The sequence below is a fragment of the Lissotriton helveticus genome, chromosome 10 (assembly GCF_964261635.1).
Source record: "Lissotriton helveticus chromosome 10, aLisHel1.1, whole genome shotgun sequence".
NCBI lineage: Eukaryota > Metazoa > Chordata > Amphibia > Caudata > Salamandridae > Lissotriton > Lissotriton helveticus.
The window spans coordinates 605651645-605671207 of record NC_136071.1 but is presented as its reverse complement, the minus strand read 5'-3'; the positions used below and the strand labels follow the sequence as shown (position 1 = coordinate 605671207).

The 19563-nt window shown below is 48.4% G+C and overlaps 1 protein-coding gene across 6 annotated transcripts in view; it reads right to left on the bottom strand.

Moving 5' to 3' along the window:
* Nucleotides 1-19563, bottom strand: part of NLRC3 (NLR family CARD domain containing 3) — a 1163446-nt gene that overhangs the window by 44560 nt on the left and 1099323 nt on the right. The window lies entirely within an intron of this gene.

Here is a 19563-nt window from a genome sequence, read left to right as displayed (position 1 = left end):
TGAAAGACTTCGTCACGCCAACACCTCGTTCCATATGTATGCAGATGACACACAGATTTACATTAAAATGTTGCCACTGGAGGAGATCAAGACAATGAATAATTCACTAAAGAGGACCATTCAAAGGCTAACAAGTAATCAGCTCAAACTAAATACGGAAATAAACAGAATACTTACTAATCGTCCCCCCCAAAAGCTCTTCAGACATAAAGGAATGGACAAAACTGTTCAGGGCACTTAACTGCACCATGATCCACTAAGAATCACGCTGGACAAGAACCTGAACATGCGATCCCACATCAATTCTTTGGCTAAAAATGGCCAGTTTCACCTGAGTTGTCTTAGAAAACTGAAACCATTTCTAGAAATGTCAGACATCAAAATGGCAGTTCAGGCTTTGATCATCTTCATTATCGAATAGGGATGTACAACTCTGTCTGGCCTGCCCAAGATCTCAACAGCCCTGCTAAAAGCCATCTCAATGCAACTGCACGACTCATAACAGGCTGTAGAAAATTTGATCTCATCTCCCTGCACTTAAAGGCTCTGAACTGGCTACCATACAAAGCTAGAAAACAACTCAAACTGGCTTGTATCACACACAAGGTATTACACTCTAAAACACCTTCGTATCTAGCTCAGAAAATTGTGATATCCGAGGAGGCAGGTACTCCTGGAGCGCCAAAGATCTTGTGCTGGGTCTTCCATAAGAAGAAGAAAAAATACAACAGAGCCTTCTCAGGTGCGGCACCTAGAATCTGAAATTTGCTACCGCCAAACATTAGAAGAATACCGTCCTCGTTAAGATTCATGAAGGAAGATAAGATCTTCCTAATGGCTAAATTCCTTCCATAACTCCCTACAAAGCAATCACCTAATTGTATGATTATTGATCATCATCTGTTCCCTACGGATATATAATCCGCTAGCCCCTCGAGACTTCCTAAATGAAGCTCACTGGGATCTATACAACCTCTTTCAGAGCCTCTACTACGTTAACATACTGAGGCGGATACTCAGCTAAACTGTAAATTTGAGTTTTTTCTTTTTGGTGTTCAGTCAACTGTAAAAGAAATTGTAAACAATGTATTCTTTTCAGGTTCATATATTCTTGTAAGCGCATGTATCTTTTCCTGACCACTGATTGTAATGTTTACACTTGTGAGTTTGTTATGATGCTTGTTACTGTCGCATTTGGGACCACCATATCACTCATAAGCGCTCTGACAGCGTTACAGGTTATGTTTGCACTATATAAAGCACTAAACAACTAGGCAGCCTCCATCTTGGTCGATATCAAGCAGCAGAAAATCGATGTTTAGACTCACCCACAGGTCAATATCAAGGAGTCCAGAGTTTTTTGGGTCAACATCGAGACACCTGTCTATGTGAGCAATATGTCGACATTGGGATGTACACCATCATTCAGAACCTCTCCCTCTTCGATTTAAACTGAGGTATCATCAGTTCAGAAAGCCAAGAAGACAGCAGTTCTTTTGTCGCTATTGCCTCAAGAGTTCCGCTCACGTGGTAGTAGCAGTTTTGTCTGGTAGAAAGAAGATCAGCCACACATTTCTGCAGCACCATCCTCTCAAGGGACGGTCCAGCCTCCATAACATCCCTCTGAGGTACTGAAGCCTGTTGTTGTTCCTCACCATCAACAAGTCAATCAAGAGAGAATTGTCACTTAGACTCCATATAGAAATCTACCTCGGGCATTCTTGCAAAATATCCAGGGGGCGAGAAACAGAATACATTTCCTAACATAGACACTTTTGTTTTCATTGGTCTGTGTCTCGCAGTCGAAGAGGAGTCATCAGCATTGAACTTAACCTCTTTATTGAAGTTCTGGTTCAGCTTCCTCTTCTAGTTGGAGGAAGTTTTTGATAGCTTCTCCAGAATCTATTCCTTCTACAATTTCTCCAGTAGATGATATTTAGCCTTTCTTGACTTTTCTAACAGGGCTACAAGGAAGTTGAACGTACATACCACAATCGCAGAAGTCAGTACCTCATTTGTTAAATGATAGAAATGAAGACGCAAGCTTGTCCTATTGTTCCTTTGGTCCTAGGTTTAATGGAATCCATCATAAAGACCTTCATTAATCCGGTCTCAGTATGAGCAGCCAAGTGGCGTCTGGAAAATAAATATCAGACCTCCACAATCAGACCCAACATTTCTATAGGAAAAGGTTCCTCCTGATTCTTTGGTAATTGTTTTTGCAAAAACACCAAGATAGTGTAGCCCCCTCCTTGGCACCAATGCTTCTCACTGCCGAATCTGATTCCTCTGGCAGTGAGTCAATCCCACAGCTGTTTTTCCTGTCATGGAATATCGCTGGAGTGGGCAAAAATCTGATAGACCCAGAATGGGCAGATTATGTCGACTCCAGTGACTTCTGCCTATTACAAGAAACTTGGGCATTGGATATCCCGCACAGGATGGGATACAAAACCTTTGGCATCGAGGCCACCCAGTCCGATAGGGGAAGGCCATGTGGGGGATTGATCATATGGCTTAAAATCACTCTAGCCATAAGAGTTGATCCCATAGATACAGGAACCCCTGACATTCTGGCTTTAAAAATCGTATCAACTGAAGGGGGCGAATACTATATTATTAATGTCTATAACAGACCTACAGGGCATTCCAAGGTCTCGACCACCTTGGAAATCCTGGATACCTTTTTGAAAAGGGTGGTGGGCGAAGTCCCTGTGATATTGGGGGGCGACCTGAATTGTAATTTCGAACCGATCCTTGGGATTTCTGATGTTCTTCAAGATGAGGATCAAGCATATAATATCCCTCAGCTTGAGACCTCGAACTATGTCCCGTGTACCACTCTGGCGGTTCAATTACTGAGGCTAACAGTTGATCACGGCCTTAGAGCGTGCAATGGTCGTTTTCCCTCAGATCTTGCAAAACAACCTACCTTTGGGAAATCAAAAAGCAGACTAGATTTTATCTTTGTTTCTTTAACTATTTGGCATTTTATGATTGATTTTAAAGTATCATTAAGGGCCGAGAGTGATCATTTTCCTCTGGAACTTTTTATTGATCCACACATAACCAGAGACACCCACGGCCCCGCCTTAAGTGAGGTAGTTGCTGATGATCAATGTGAGCATGCACATACAATTAATAATAATAGACGTGCTTTAAAATGGCCGCATCTTTTAAATGAGGGTAAGACCCTGGCTGCAGTTTACTCATTATTTGATAGGACTTTTACACCCCTAGTAGGACAACCCTTGTCTACTGATAATTGCGACCACTTTGTTGAGCTACATAAGGTTTTCTTTGATGAATTAAGAATCCATATGTCCAAATTGCCGAGGAAGAAACAGCAAAATGTACGCGTGGGATGCCACGGAAAACTTTGGTATGATCATGCTTGTAAAATGGCTAAGAGGAAGCTCCTAAATGCGATTAGAAGTAAATCCCAAGATGATGTTAGACTCGCCAGGGAGGAGTATAAGCGAGTCCAAAGGGTATCGCAGAAAACATGGGAAGAGTCAATTTGGGCTGACATGTTGTTTGCTGCAAAACATAACGATAATGTTGGCTTTTGGAGGTTGGTTGCAAACGGGGGGCATGCTGGTAGACCTGTGAAGATGAAATGACATGGGTGACGCACTTTTCCAATTTGTACAAACCATATGATAATGGTAAGGAGGAGGAGCTCCCATGTTCACTTCCACTACCTGTATGTCTTGATTTTACTTTGGAAGAAACATATAGGGCAATTAGTGAATTAAAAAATAACAAAGCTCCCGGCCCAGATAAAATATCGGGTGACCTCTATAAACACGTACCTGAAGTTTGGGCTCCCTATATCAATCGTTTGTTTAATGCTCTGTCCGTAAGTTGTAATTTTCCTGATAGTTGGCGTGCAGCAGAAGTTGTCCCGATCTTTAAAAAGGGAAAAAGATCTGTTCCCTCTAATTATAGACCTATTAGTTTAATGGACATCCTGCAAAAACTCTATGCTAAGCATCTACTATTTAGGATAAATGACTGGTTGGAGGAGTCGGCTATACTTTCCAAATTTCAGGCAGGCTTTAGGTCTAAGACCAGCACGATAGACCAGGTCTTTAGATTTTGCTGTCTGTTTTGGAAGTATGTTCACATTAGGAAAGGTCATTTGTATGTAGCCTTTATTGATTTAAGGGCGGCATTCGACCTTGTTCCTCGCAATCTGCTCTGGAGATCGCTAAACACAGCCGGTCTGCCAGAAAGTCTCTTGGTCCACATTATCGAGTTGCACGCTAGAAATCACGCAAACATCAGATGGGGTCCGAAAGGTGAACTGACGCGAGATATCCCGATTAAGCGTGGTGTCCGACAGGGATGCGTCCTGGCCCCCACCCTGTTTTCTATTTTTGTTAATGATGTGCCTGATTATCTTAATGCTTGCAACAATGATTCACCACAGCTGAATGGAGAGAGAGTGCCTGCGTTGCTCTTCGCGGATGATACCATCTTAATATCCCAAACCAAGAAGGGCCTCCAGGCACTCTTAAACTCCTTCAGCAGCTACTGTGTGACCAAAGGGCTAGAAATAAATGTTGATAAAACAAAATGTATGGCTTTAAATCCTATTAGACCGGACAGAGGGAACCTGACCCTGAATGGGGAAACTTTAGGTACTGTGGAGAACTTTACTTATCTGGGGGGATTCTAAGTTAACATGGAAGGCTCAAATCGAGAAAAGTAAGGTGTCATATGCCCATAATGCAAAACCTATAATCTGTAGATTGAATGCTAGTACAAGTAAAAGTATAACTCCTGTACTTGAACTCTTCAAATTTAAAATTCAATCTGCCGCCTTATACGGGGCTGAGATATGGGGACCTTGGCCAGGGAGAGTTTCCAAGGCCTTGATAACAAATTTATGAGAACAATTGTAAAGGTCCCAACCAGTACACCACTAATACCTCTCCAGCTCGATTTGAATTTCAAACGAACCGACCACCTAACTATCATAAGACCATTAATGTTCTGGATAAGGATTTGGTCCACTCCAGAACTGATAGATTACAGGAATGGTCTTCAAGAAGTATTGAATTTAGATTCTTTCAATTCCCTTCGGTGGTTCGGGCATGTTAAAAAATGGTTCGATAATCTGGGTTTGTGTTCGTTCTGGGAAAACCCAGAGAATTTACCAGCCTCTGCTAAAACCATGGTAAAAAGAGCATATTGGTGCTTTATGAACAACAGACATGTTCATGAAAGTAGAATCGGCACCTTAACTAAACATTTTTTATCCTTCAAAAGTGAACCGTGTTTTGAATACTTCTTGGACGAAATAGAGCCTCCCGTTGCCAAGACTCTCTTCCTGAAGTTTAGGTATGGAAACCTCATGCTGAATTCCAACATCGAGCGTTGGACAAATAAAAAACTGGATTGTCCTAATAGTACAAGTGAGAGATGTCCTATGTGCTCAGATTTATGCAAGGAGAATGAGGTTCACATGTTGTTTATATGCAAAGCATATCTGAAAGCTCGAAAAAGATGGCTCAAACCTATGTGTGTTCTCTTAGGAACCAGATCTTGTTTTACAGCATACAGGATCTTAAAAACAAATACTGCACAGTTCATTGTATTCAGTATCAGTAGGTTTCTTCACTCGGTTTTTATTGTCCGAAAGAAATTGGGACAGGTGCTTTGAAGCTGGATTGATTTTAAATACTGAACTTTGCTGCTAAAAATTGTATTTCCCTGCTAAATGAATGATGCTTATGATTCAATTGGTGAAAATAAATTTTGCACCTTATTATTGAAATTATTGTTCTAAATGATTGATGCACGTATATTGTTATGATATATGAGTTAATGAATGTATATATGTGTGTCTTTTATGGCCGTTGGCCGAAATAAAGAAATAAATTTAAATTAAAATTAAAAAAGAAATTCAGTACAGTGGACTCAACATTTCAAAACCGTCTAAAAGAGGAGAGTAGAAGATAGGATGCCTTTGCCAAGAACAACAGGCAATCATCAGGAAGCATCCCTAAAGCAGCTATTTCCTCTGCTTTTATCAGCCGTTATAACCATTCGCTTTGATACTCTGAGTCAATTTGTCGAATATCTTTAAAGAAAGAAGAGGGAGGTTTTCTTGGAGTTTGTCAAGGAAGGCGTGTTAACATCTGACAATGTTATCAGAGTAGCAAGAGACATGGAAGACCAAGCCACAGTTAGATTTTGCCGAGGTTGACAATTTGTGTCTTTGCATGCTCAAAATAAAATACTAGAGCTGACCTTCAATGGATCTTCTCTTTTTAGTATTCAGACCGATGGTAATATTCAGAAAGTCTGAAGCTGAAAACCAAATGTTTGGGACGCTAGAGAGAAAGAAAGAATTCCTATGAATTCAACTTTCTTCCTTCTGGAATGGGAAGAAAACAAGTTACTTACCTCTAACTTTAGTTCCCCAGTATTGGTAACTTTCATAGATTCCCATGCTTTTGTATCATTCCCCGTCTTCGGAATGGGAGTCTCGGTAACAAAAATAACATAGCAGTAGGCTCAAAAGAGAAAGAAAAAAGGCCTAGGCCTCATTCCCTTTTGTAGCCCATCACTCTCCTTGTGTAAAAGAGACCAACCTTTGGCATCAGTCAATCAGAAGAGCGTCACCCCTTAGAACCCTCCTGAAGGAACCTCAGAGCCTCAGATTTTCGTAGCCGTTGTGTGCAGCCACCATTTCTGCTGAAGGCTGAGCTTTCCTCGGGGAGGTGGGTGGGCGCATGGGAATCTATGAAAGTTACCAATACTGGGGAACTAAAGTTACAGGTAAGTAACTTGTTTTCATGCCCCAGTATTGGAACTTTCATAGATTCCCATGCTTTTGTTTCAGAGTAGCAAGCAGTTAGCAATAAAAAAAACACATTTTGTGTCATAGTATACATTGCAAAACCAACATGACATAAAAATACAAAATGTGCAAATTTACGGAAGGTGGGATAGAAAGGAAAGCTCACCAATTAGTGGAAGAGGTTCCTCAGGACTGCCTGGCCCACTGCTGTATCTTCTTGTTACAAGGAGTCCACGCAGTAATGCTTAGTGAAGGTATGGACGCTGCTCCAGGTAGCAGCTCTGCAAATGTCCTTAATCTGTACCCCCGCGAAGAGGGCTGTTGAAGACTCCACTGATCGTGTGGAATGTGCCCGAACCCTGCCAGTCAGTGGTTTACCTTCTGCAGAATGGCAATGTAGGATGGCACTGGTAATCCATCTTGCAACCCCCTGCTTTGACAGAGGGAGACCTTTTCTCGGACCACCAAAAGCTACAAACAATTGTGAGGATTTCCGAAATCCCTTGGTGTGATCCAAATAGAATTTCAAACATCGCTGCACATCCAGAGAATGTAGCGATCTCTCCGCTGGTGTAGCCGGATGAGGAAAGAAAGCCTTAAGAATAACCGGCTCGTTCAAGTGGAAGTCCGAGGGTACTTTGGGTATGAACTTTGGGTTAGTCCTCAAGATAACTGTGTTTCTTTTGAATTGTAGAAAAGGCTCTTGAATTGTGAGAGCCTGTAATTCTCCAACACGCCTTGCCGATGTGAGGGCAAGAAGGAGAGCCAATTTCCATGACAGGAACTTCATGTCTGAACAATGAATTGGCTCAAATGGAACTTTCATGAGTTGAGTAAGGACGAGATTCAGGTGCCAAGTAGGAGGCGGAGGTCTCACTGGTGGATAGACTCTAAACAAGCCTATTAGAAACTGCTTAATAATTCTGGAAGCCCACAAAGAAGGTCCGGACTCCGACCGTCTGTATCTCGAAATTGCTGCCAAGTGTACCCTTATAGAAGAATGGGCCAGCCCAGACTTAGCCAAGGACAAGAGATAAGGCAGAAGCTGATGAGGTTTTGAAGAAAAAGGGTCAATCTTCTCTCTCCTACACCAAATACAAAATCTCTTCCATTTGAGGTGGTACGTTTTGTTTGTGGAAGGGGCTCTCGCTTGGGAGTGGACTTCTTTAATTTCGGTCGAGATGGGAAGATTCATAAATTCTCGCTGCTCAGGAGCCATGCTGTCAGGTGTAATGACTGTGGATCCGAATGCCAAACCTGTCCTTCTGACATTGTGAGTAGGTCTGGAACCAGCCTCAAGGGAAGAGGCGGAGCTAGCGACAATAGATGGAGCTCCGTGTACCAGAACTATCTCGGCCAAGCAGGGGCTATCAGGATCATCCTGCAAGGTTCCACCTTGAACTTCCTGATCAGTCTCAGGATCAGTGGAATGGGGGGAAAGGCGTAGACAAATGTCCTTGACCAGGCTATCGAAAGCGCATTCCCCAATGATCCGCGGTGGTGAAGCCTGCTTGCATAAGACCGGCATTTCTTGTTGGACGGTGTGGCAAAGAGATCTATCGCCGGTGTGCCCCACTGGCGGAATACCTCTTCCAGAACGTGTTGGTTTAGCTCCCACTCGTGAATGACTGATGATGATCTGCTCAGTCTGTCGGCACTCTCGTTCAAAACTCCTGGCAAGTGTTCTGCCTGTAGTGACATTACGTGAAGGATCGCCCATTCCCAGATTTCCTGAGCTTCCTATGACAACAGGAGAGATCTGGTTCCTCCCTCCTTGTTCACATAATGCATGGCCGTGGTGTTGTCTGTCCTGATGAGAACCTGTGAACCTCCTAGGCGTGGGAGAAAAGCTTGAAGAGCCAGTCTTATCGCTCTGAGCTCCAGTAGATTGATGTGGAGCCGTCGATCGTGAGGAGACCAATGGCCACTGACATGAAAGTCCTGCATCACTGCTCCCCAATCATCCAACGACGCATCCGTCGTCACTACCTGAGGAGACGGATCGTTTACAAAGGGTAGACCTTGGGACAAGTTGCTTTGGTCCGTCCACCACAGGGCCGCTCTCTTCATTGTCGGGGTGACGGACACCATGTCGTTGAATGATCCGTGCACCTGTTTCCATTGGATGTCCAATTGTTCTTGAAGAGGCCGCATTCGCAGCCTGCAGTGAGGAATCAGGGTTATGCATGATGAAATTACCCCTAGCAGAGACTTGTAGCGGCGTACTGAAAGACACCTTCTTTTTTTCGCAGGTCCAGAGCCATGGCTTGAAGTTTTCTCTGCCTTTCTAGGGTTGGGAAAGCTTTTGAGAGTTTTGAGTCCAGGATGGCTCCCAGGAATCGTGCCTTCCTGGATGGAACCAGAGATGATTTGACCTTGTTTAACGTGAGTCCCAGATTGCGAAATATGTTTGTACAAGCCTGAACAGCGTCCTGCGCTGCTTCCCTGGATGGAGCCTTCAGCAACCAGTCGTCCAGGTAAGGGAAGACTTGAAAATGATGTCTTCGTAGGAATGCCGCTACCGGCGCCACCACCTTCGTGAAAATCCTCGGGGCTGAGCGAAGACCAAAGGGTAAAACCCTGAATTGAAAGTGGCTCTTGGCTACTGTAAACCGTAGAAACCTTCTGTGTGCTGGGTGAATTGGTACATGAAAGTACGCATCCTCGAGATCGAGAGTGGCCATGAAATCCCCCGGATTGATCATCCTCAGGATGTCTTGAAGGGAAACCATCCGGAAAGATAGGGAGATGAGATAAGTGTTGAGCTCCCTGAGATCTAGAATGGGGCGCCATTTCTCTAACGTCTTCCTGACCAGGAAGAACCTGGAATAGAATCCCTGTCCTCTTTGGTCAGAGGGAACCGGCTCTATGACCCCCTTGAGGAGCATTTGATGAACTTCGAGCCTCAGAAGATGTAGGTGTTTTGATGGAACGGCTGCAGGGGGCTTTGTTGGTGGGATTTGGGTGAATTCCAAGGTATGGCCCTTTCGAATGATGTTGAGCACCCAACGGTCTGATGTTATCTTGGACCAATTCTGAAGGTATTTTGATACCCTGCCTCCAACTGCTGACGTCTTGGAGGAGGGTCTAGTAGGAAGAGCCAGGAGGCCGCTATTGGCGCTTAGACGCATCGCGTCCCTGGCGAACAAGCTTTCCTCTGTTGTTAGGCCGTGTGTAATTGGAGGATTGGCCCTGCCTTTGTTGGTAAGGCTGGCGGTACTGCTGTGAACTTGAACCATAGGAAGAGTATCTTTGCTGTTGGTAAGATCCTCTGTAGTTCGTACTCTTACCCCTGAATCCTTTAAAAGGTGTTTTACGGTAATGGAGCGTACCCAAGGATCTTGCGGTCTCAGTGTCCTTTTTGATGTCTTGGAGGGTGTCATCAATCAGTTTCCCGAAAAGTGCCTCTCCATCAATTGGAAGATCCAGGACTTCATTTTGGATCTCGGGTCGAAACCAGGTTGCCTTCAGCCACCCCTGGCTATGAAGCACTGCAGCTCCCGCCAAAGAACGAAATGCCGTCGTGGCAATGTCCATGGCACAGTCAATGACCTCCATCGATGTCGCCTCCCCCTCTTGCAAGACCTTTCTTGCTTCCGCTTTCGCTTCTGGAGGTAGCTGGTCCAGGAACGGTGCGACATCACACCAAAGCTGATGGCCATATCTGCCCAATATTGCTAGGGCATTAGCTGCCCGCACAAGAAGACTCGCCATGGATGAGAACCTCTCCCCGGCATTGTCCAATCTCATTCCCTCTTTATCCGGAGGAATTGTTAAAGGAGCAGAGGGGTTGCGGGATTTTCTCTGCGCCGCCTGGGAAATTACTGAGTCCGGTTTCGGGTGGCCTGTCAAGGCAGCTGGACCATCATCAGGTGTCTTGTACTTCTTATCTAGACGCGGTATCACAGGGACCACCGTCGCTGGATTTTTCATAGCCTTAAGGCCCTCATCCCAGAGATGTTGCACTATTGAAATGGATCTTGTCGTTTTTCCTGTAAGGTTCCTTGAAATCGTACAAGAAACACTCGGAGGACACCGCAGGCATCGTCAGTTTAAATCTTCCAGTCGCTCTTTCCATCAGCTGATGAAAACCTCCGATATCTGCAGGTGGAGAATCCCCCGGATCCGGACATGGAGATGGAGGGTCCGGAATAACGTAATCATCCCACTCAGAGGCCTGATTTTTTAGGAAAAGTTGTTTTTATTGCAGAGTCATAAGATACATAATCAATTTTCGGACATCCCCGCCTCTAATCGCTGCAGTTCACAGGTCGGTAAATAGACATCACACAGCCATTTAGCCCACAGCTAGGGAACTGCCAAAAACATAAAAGTGAAAAACAATGGCATCTATCCGGCAAGATGGTCTTGCATCTGCTTTTCTGTATCTCCCTGTCCCAATAGGTAATTGTGGACGTCAGTGCTAGCACAACTCAATTGCCCCTGTCTACCCTCTCTATCCCTCTCTGAGGAGTCTCCCGGCATGCTAAGCACAGCGTTTCTTACCTCAGGTTAGCTAGCACAGTAATCTGCTATTCATCACAGGGTTCATCATATGACTCATGAAGCATTCAGTTACTCCTTATACCCTCATTAGAACCCCCAACTAACCCACCCATAACCCTCCCCCCTTAACTGCTGCTGGTGTGGGCCTATTGCACACATACATAACCACAATCAAAAGAGACCTGACGGATCAATACACATCTACTGTTGTGTCTCATGGAACTCTATTCAACGCTCTCCCCACCTAGTCCTCCTCCTCTGCCAGATAGTTCTTGAGCGCTCGCACTAGCTCTTCCCACGCCCGTGCCATTTCCAAACTCTTTTCATTAGCTGTACGGGTGGCCTGCCTTAGTCTAACTTTCGCTACGGGCCAATTTATGTAATTCACTCGCCCATCTCCTACTAGATGGACCCTCTTTCGACTTCCAGTGCCAGGTTATTTCCCTCTGGGCTAAGATAAGGCCCAAATCAATGAACTTGCTAGTGATTTTTGTTTTGGGCGGGTGAAGAAACCAGAGCAACAGACATGTCGCCATGTCATATTCCACCTGTCGATCAGTAACTGCATTAAGAAGCTCCCCCACCTCAGACAAGTACAGGCCCAGTTTCGGACAGTCCCACAGCATATGATCCAGTTCCACACCAGGCATCAGACATCTAGGGCACGCTGTGTCCTGCACTTGGAAATACCTCCGGATCTTTCCCGGGGTAAGGTAAGCTCTATGCACCACGAAGAAATGCACTTGCTGAAACCGAGCATTTCTGCTCCCCTTCCACATCCTCCTCAGAATGTGACCCCATGTCGTGTCCGGTACGGGCTTTCCCACACTCGCCTCCCATTTTTGCTTCAGTACCGTCAGTGGTTAAAACCCTCGTTCAACATTCGAGAATGTAGGCAGGTGACCGCTTTAAATGTTCCCTCTGCCATTACCATATATTGGCAAGCCATGGTCGCTGGTGGCTCCGATTGCCCAGTCTTCCAGTGTTTCCGTATCGCTGTAGTTACAGCTGCATATAACAGGAAACTCCCATCAGGGAGGCCAAATTGATCTTGCACCGCCCTGAAGGGCATCAACTCGCCCTCAGTATACAGGTCGCCTATCATGTGAAGTCGCAACTCCTCCCAGTCCATGAGTGGGGACCAGTCCCCTCCGTGTGGCAACGCTGTTAACATACCCAGAGGGATTTCAGGTGCGTACGGGTGTGCAACCCCTGCTCTCTTTTGACTTCTGTTCCAGCATAATCGCAGGTTCTTCTCCTCTAGCGTTAAATCCCGTATATCAAGCTTTTGCTGCATGATGATATACGAGAGGACATGCCTCTGTATCCCCATCCCTCGGGTCTGGACAGGGCCCCTGAACTCCTTTGCAACATTTTGTGTAAGGATCTGCACTTGCGATAGGTAAAACACGATCGTTCCCATATAATGTCCCCAGTTAGTTGTGGTCGGGGCACATCCGCTCGCATCGGGAAGATGCACGTTTTACTCCAATTAACCCTAAGGCCCGACAGTTTCCCAAAATGTGACAACATGTCAATCGCTCCCTGCAGCGCCGCTGCTGCGTCCTCCAAGAACAACAACAGGTCGTGCGCATACAACGATATGTATTGCGGGATCCCGCCACATACAAGACCACTATATGCCATCCCCGTCCTAGCCTGGACCGCCAGAGGCTCAATCGCCAATGCGAACAGCAAGGGGAAAAGTGAACACCCCTGCCTTGTTCCTCTCTGTACCGGGTACGCGGAAGATATTACTGACCCTAGTCGCACTCTGGCAGTCGCTGAGGAATATAAGACTTTTGTCCAGCGTCCAAACCGATCACCTAATCCGAACTTCTCCAGCACCTTATCGAGATACCCCCATTCCAGGCTATCGAAAGCCTTTTCTATATCTACGGACAACACTGCCGGCATCAGTTCCACGCCCAGGTCGCTCCCTAGCACCCGTAGGAGGCGGCGGATATTAGTCGAGGTATTCCTGGTCGGAATAAACCCAGCTTGATCCTCATGGACCAGTGTGGTCATGTGCGGTAGCAGTCTAGTGGCCAGTATGCGACTCAGAATTTTATAGTCCACTGTCAACCTGGACAGTGGTCTGTAGGAGTTCACATCACTACCCTCTCTTCCAGGTTTTAACAGGGGGACAACCAGCGCTTCTCTCATCGACCTGGGAAGGTGGCCCCGCTCCGCAGCTTCAGCATAGACCTCCAGCAAGTGAGGCGCCAAAATGTCAGTATATTTTGCGTAAAATTCTATTGGGAGGCCATCCACTACCGGTGTCTTGTTCCGAGCCATCTGCTTGATCGCAGCCCTAATCTCAGTCAACGTTATGTCGTGACCCAGAGTCTTAGCACTGTCCTCATCCAATTAAGGGAGCTGAATCTCTGCTAGATAGCCCTCTATGTCTGAATCCTCAGCCTCTAGGTGACTTTGATAGAGGGTCGTATAGTAACCCAAGAAGCGCGAGAGGACTGCAGTCTGGGAATAGACCATTTCTCCCGTCGCCTCACGCACACTCATAATTGGGCAACCTCTGGGCACCGGGTTCGCCAGTCTCGCTAGGAGCGTGCCCACCTTATCCCCTTCAACATGAACCTTCGCTGCATACTGTCTATAATCATAGCTCCGCAATCTCTCCGTTTCAGCTGCGACTAGCTCCCTCGCCTCCGTTAGCTGCGTTTGCAGCGTCGGTTGCTCTGGTCGCTGCTTCTCCAAGTCCCTCAGTGCCCCCATTGCCCTTTCCACATCTGCAAGCACTACCGTCCTCTCACCCGAGTATTTACCAATGCACAGCCCTCTGAACACTACCTTGAATGCGTCCCATTCCACTACTCTAGAGGAGGCCGTCCCTCTGTTCTCGGTGAAGTAATGTTCAATGCCATCGCGAATTGCAGCACAAAAAACCTGATCCTCAAGGGTCTCCGGACGCAATCTCCAAGTGGGGATCGCAGTCCTCACATGTTGCCAGCTAAGAAACACCAATTGGGGATTGTGATCGGAAATGGTCCTAGCTAAATATTCAGAGTGTGTCGCCAGGGCAGCTATCAAGTCACTACACAAGATGGTGTCAATCCTAACGTGCAGTTCGTGGAGTACGGAAAAGAAGTAGTAGTCCCTATCATTGGGTGGTGCCCCCGCCATACATCAGTGAGGCCCCACTTCCCCTGCCAGTCCGACCTCTGCGTAGCAAGCCTACGTACCGGTGAATCAGTCAGTGGTGGATGTGATCTGTCTAAAACTACGTCTGTGACCGAATTGAAGTCCCCCCCCCAGTAACACCTGTCCCGCCAGATAGTGCGCCAAAGACCCTGAGATTTTATCTAGGAAGCGGGCCTGATCTGTGTTCGGGGCATACACACTACATAACACCACATCTCGGCCCCACAGCTTCCCTTCTACTGCTACGTATCTACCCTCTGGGTCAACAACCTGGTTCGTGGCCTGGAAAGGGACCACCGCCCTCACCCATATCAGGACCCCTCTGGCAAACGCAGAGTAGGTTGTGCCAAACACTTGACCCCGCCATCGCCGTTGCAAGGCGGTGCCTTCCTGCTTAGTAAGATGGGTCTCCTGAAGCAGCGCTATCTGTATCCCACGTCGCACCAAATACGCATGCACCTTATGGCGTCTGGACATGGTCCGTAGTCCACGTACGTTCCATGTAATACACTTCAAATCAGGTAACCCCCCCATTGCAATTGTCACACAGCATCTTTACGTTCATGCCTCGCCTGCCCACACCAAAACAGCTCTGTCCCCAATGTACAACCCCCTGCGTAACTCCCACATCCCACCCCCCCAGAACAGGACCCAATAATAAACTATTAGCCCCCATCCAAACTTCCGCAACAAAACACACAATTCTATCCTGCAGTAGCCACTACAGGGTGCCTTAAGGGCAGTGAGAGGGTGGTTCAGGCCCAATGGGCGGCAGGTTTCGTCCCCACCCCCGGCCCCTAGATCCCTTGCAATAGTGCATCACAGTAACAACATTACTAAACATTACCATGTCCATCGGCTCTGCTAGGATCAGTTCTCAGGAGGTCGTCTTCCGAAAGGGTCATTCATCCATTCCCTCCGCTGTTCGGGGGGTAACCACCGGGCCCTTAGCACTGTCTGTGTCCGACAACTCTGTGCCCGATTTCCCCCTGTCATCGTCAGAAACCGATCCCACCATCGATCCTCCTTGCTGCGATCCAGTTATCCCCGCTGTCGCCGCCAGAGCTCCCCGTTTATCAGCAGCAATTTGGGTGCTCCGTTGCGTCTGCTGGTTTTTATTCCGCTTGCGGAGGCGTTGTGATTTATGCATCTGTATCGGTCTCGGCGGTCCTCGGTCTCCTCTACCTTTACGATCTGTGCCTGCTCTATAGGATTCGAGCCAAGTCCATGCATCCTCAGGTGTTAGGAAAAATTGTGTTGAGCCATCCAGGATCACTCTCAGTTTGGCTGGGAAAATCAGAGAGTATTGGATCCCCTCATCCCTGAGTTCTTTCTTGATAGTTAAATAGGAGGCCCTGCGCTTTAGTATCTCCTGGGTTTAGTCCGGGAATATCGTGATCGTACCATTCCCCACTTTAAAGGGCCCTGCTGAGCATGCCTTCTGGATCAGCAGGTCCCGGTCTTTGTAATGAAAAACTTTGGCCACTATAGGTCGGGGAGGGCGACCAGGCGAAGGCGGTTTGGCTGGGACTCTGTGCGCCCTCTCAAGGGAGAAGAAAGGGGACAATCCTTCCGGAGCAACATCCGTCTTGAACCAGTTCTTCAGATATGCGATCATATCAGCTCCCTGTGATTTCTTGGGCAGGCCTACCACCCGGACGTTGCTGCGCCTATTGCGACTTTCTGCGTCTTCGGCCCTTTTTTCCAGACTCGCCAGGCGGTCCAGCACATCACCCAACTTGCGTTCCACATTGACCACCGCTGGTTTGAGGTCTTGAATGACCAGTTCGTTCTCTCTCACCCTGTCTGCTAATTTCGAGTGGTCTGCTCTCAGGAGTCCCAGTCCCGTTGCGACCTGCGTTATGTCCTGGTGTAAGGAGTCTTTCGTCGCCGCTATGGCTTCCATGATTCTATCAAGGCATTTATTCAGCCGCTGTTCCTGTGTCGTGCCCTCAAGTCCCTCATTATCAACATGGCCGTCTTCCTGCCCCCCACCGTCCTCCGTTCTCGGCTTCGGTTTCATCCTGCAGCAGTATGCGACCTCCAAGACCACTCAAAGCCCCCCGTCCGTTCAGTGGCGCCCAGCCAGCTCCAAGGCGACCCAATGGTCGATCAATACAGAACCAATCGGATCTGGACAACACGCGGGTCCCCACCTCCGCTAGTTTGCACCGCTCCGGGGCTCCCAGCTCCTCACAAGGGGTATCTGCTGCTGTTTCTGCACCATCCACAGCCAGTCCCGATGTGGCTGTGTATCGTCCAGATGGGCCGTGGGCACACTCAGGTGTTTATACAGGCCTCCAGCCTTTCCCGCTGCTCCTGCCGCAAGACCTATATCGTCGAGCGCGACGGCCCTCAGCCGTCTTTCAAGCCCTCACTTGTCCTCCCGGGCTTAGCCCCAGGTGGTCGTCCCCACAGCCAGATGCGTCGTGACCAGATCAGAGATTGTGCATCCCTGGCTAGTGCTGGCCACTCGCGTTCAGGCGCCGGTGAGTCATAGAGTCCCTTCCGCCAGAGTCCTCTCACTCTTGCCCATGTGGTGCCTCCTAGGAGGTTATGTCAGGAACTATTATGGGCCCAAGGTACCCACGATCCACACGAGCATGAAGTGCCAACAGGTCGAAAGAAACAAGCACTGTCAGTATGCATAGGACAGCATTCACTCGGCGCTTCCATCAATAGCAAGGTTTAGCATGAATATAGCAGTGTAGCGCTCACAGCGCCTCCAGGTACCGTCGTCCCAATGCCTTCAGCTGCGCCTCTACTCTCCTCGCCGGCACGACGCTGCGGACCTGCTCCCGCCCCCGCCTCCGTAGCACCGGGCGCAGGCCCACATCACCACACTCACCAGGACCGCAGAGGGGAGACGTCCGCCAGCCGCTCGTTGTCCGTGTTGCGTCCTGCTTCTATCTCCGCACGCCGCTATACTCTGCAGGGTGTTGGGGACTGTAGGAGAGTAGGGTCTGCAATCCTATGATCACCCAGATTTTTGCTTTTTGCTGCACTGGTTTACGACTTTCCCTGGCTGTGGGCCTGCTAATCAGACCCACAGCCTAGCTGTTCTCTCTATCCAAATTGTACTCAGGTACTGAATTGGCACTGGGCCCTCTCCAAGTCCCTGTACCCAGGGCTGAGGTGCACCCAGAAGTCTCCCAGGGGCTGAAGCATGTATTATGCCACCCCTGGATTGACTAACTAAAACTGACACAACTGGCTGCACGACAGCTGGGGCAAGGTGGTGTACTCACCCTTTGCTTTAGATATAGTATACCTATATCTAACCCTAAAAATGGACACACAGATCTCCTATCAGTCACTCCTATGGCAGGCCTTAACAATCCTGAAGGCAGAGTGCTTGGAATCGTGTGAGATGGTGCTCTGGCATGAGCTGAGCCTGTCTGCGGCTTTCGGGATCCATCCCTTAGCCGTTTCCATGATATCGCATACCATATACTCTTAAGTGCATTATAATCCTCGCGGTTATGTGCCAACTCTGGTATCGCTTTATCAAAACATGTCGAGTAAGGTGTCATACGAATTGGAATACTAACCCCTCGCCAATTCTGGCGACGGGGTTAGCATTCCACCCTTCTAGAGGGACACGACATGCATGTAACCTATAACCCGGTTAAAAGTCAGACAGAGCCTTAGCATCCACAAAATGGATGCTGCCACCGAGACACAAGTCTGCCCTCCTGCTGCTGGGAGTCCTCCCAGAGCAGGAGATAAGGACAAAGGGTTTCCTGCCAGGGGCGGTGCCAGCACCGTCCCAGACAGGGTTTTGTGTATTGTAGGTAGGCAGGGCTTTAGAGGAAGGTGACTGCACGTGGCACCCCGGTGCTCACTGTGCATAGGCTGGCTGGAACCAGTTCCAGGGGCACTCCAGCCCCTGGCCTGGGGAAAAGCCCGCCAAGGAAGTGGGTGTAACCACCCCCCTCCTGGTCCCACCCATAGGGCAGGACCTAGTCGCGTGCCAGCCCCCTTTTCCCAGATAAAGGTAGAGACTGGCCCCCTTCCAAATCAGATCATCTTTGGAATCAAGACACGACTTTCTGCGAAAGGACTTCAAGATTTCCTTCTTCAAGATTCTCCCTTGTGACTAAGGAGTAGTCACCCTGCATCCGCAGGCACCATCTAAAGAACACTGCGGTCTGCTGTAAGTCCTTCCTCCGGAATCCGACTGCCCAGCTCGACGAGAACCGGCTTCCCTGGCACCTCTGACCTCTACCCACCTCTACAGCCCAGCTGAGAACCGTGGGTGCGACGAGACCTCAAGGGACCGGCCATCTGCAAGACTGCACGACTTCTTTCCAGCAAGCCCGCCGAGTAATCTACTGGTGAGTGCTTTGGGGTCCGAGAAGCCCCGACTCTGAGCAGCTCCAGCTCCGAAGTGCAGCCCCCCAGCATCTCCACGATCTGCGTGGGGCCCTTCTGCTTTCCGCTGCTCACCGCGTTGTTTGACTACTAGCCCGTTGGCTTGTGGCCTTCCTGACGACGCCCGACGACATTTCTGCTGCTGGTCTGGTTGCTCCAGACTGGCCCTTGCTCCCTTCCAGAAGAGGAGCACCCCGGACCCTCCTGGTCCACTCAAGACGCCATTTTGAGTCCACCGCGTGGGCTTGAATTAGCCAAGGCTTGTTGCCCAATCCTGGGTAACTTCGACGCCGACGACTTCATCCTTCGTGGGACAGCTCGCACCTCCATCCTGGTCGCCGACAACGCCTCCTGGTCCGAGAGACTGCAGAGCCCAGCAGCGCCCACTCACCTGACTGCGGTGACTTCGCCCGGTGCCATCCTGGTGCCCACTTAATCACTGGCTAGTGATTCAAGAACTTGGTCCCCTCTGCTTTCAGGTTTTCTTCTCCCTTGATCCAGGCTTGGATCCATCGAACTTTCCTTCACTGGTCGCCTGCCAGCAACTTCTTCCTTCCAGGCTCCTGGTCCGGCAACGAGATCCCCGACGTCTTTTCAGACCTATGCAGCTGCAGCCCCTGGGCTAGGTAACTTCGGCACTCCGGTGTCCCAGCATAGCCTCACTATCCAAGGGTCAGGATCCACTGTCGTTTTCTCCCTACCAGGTC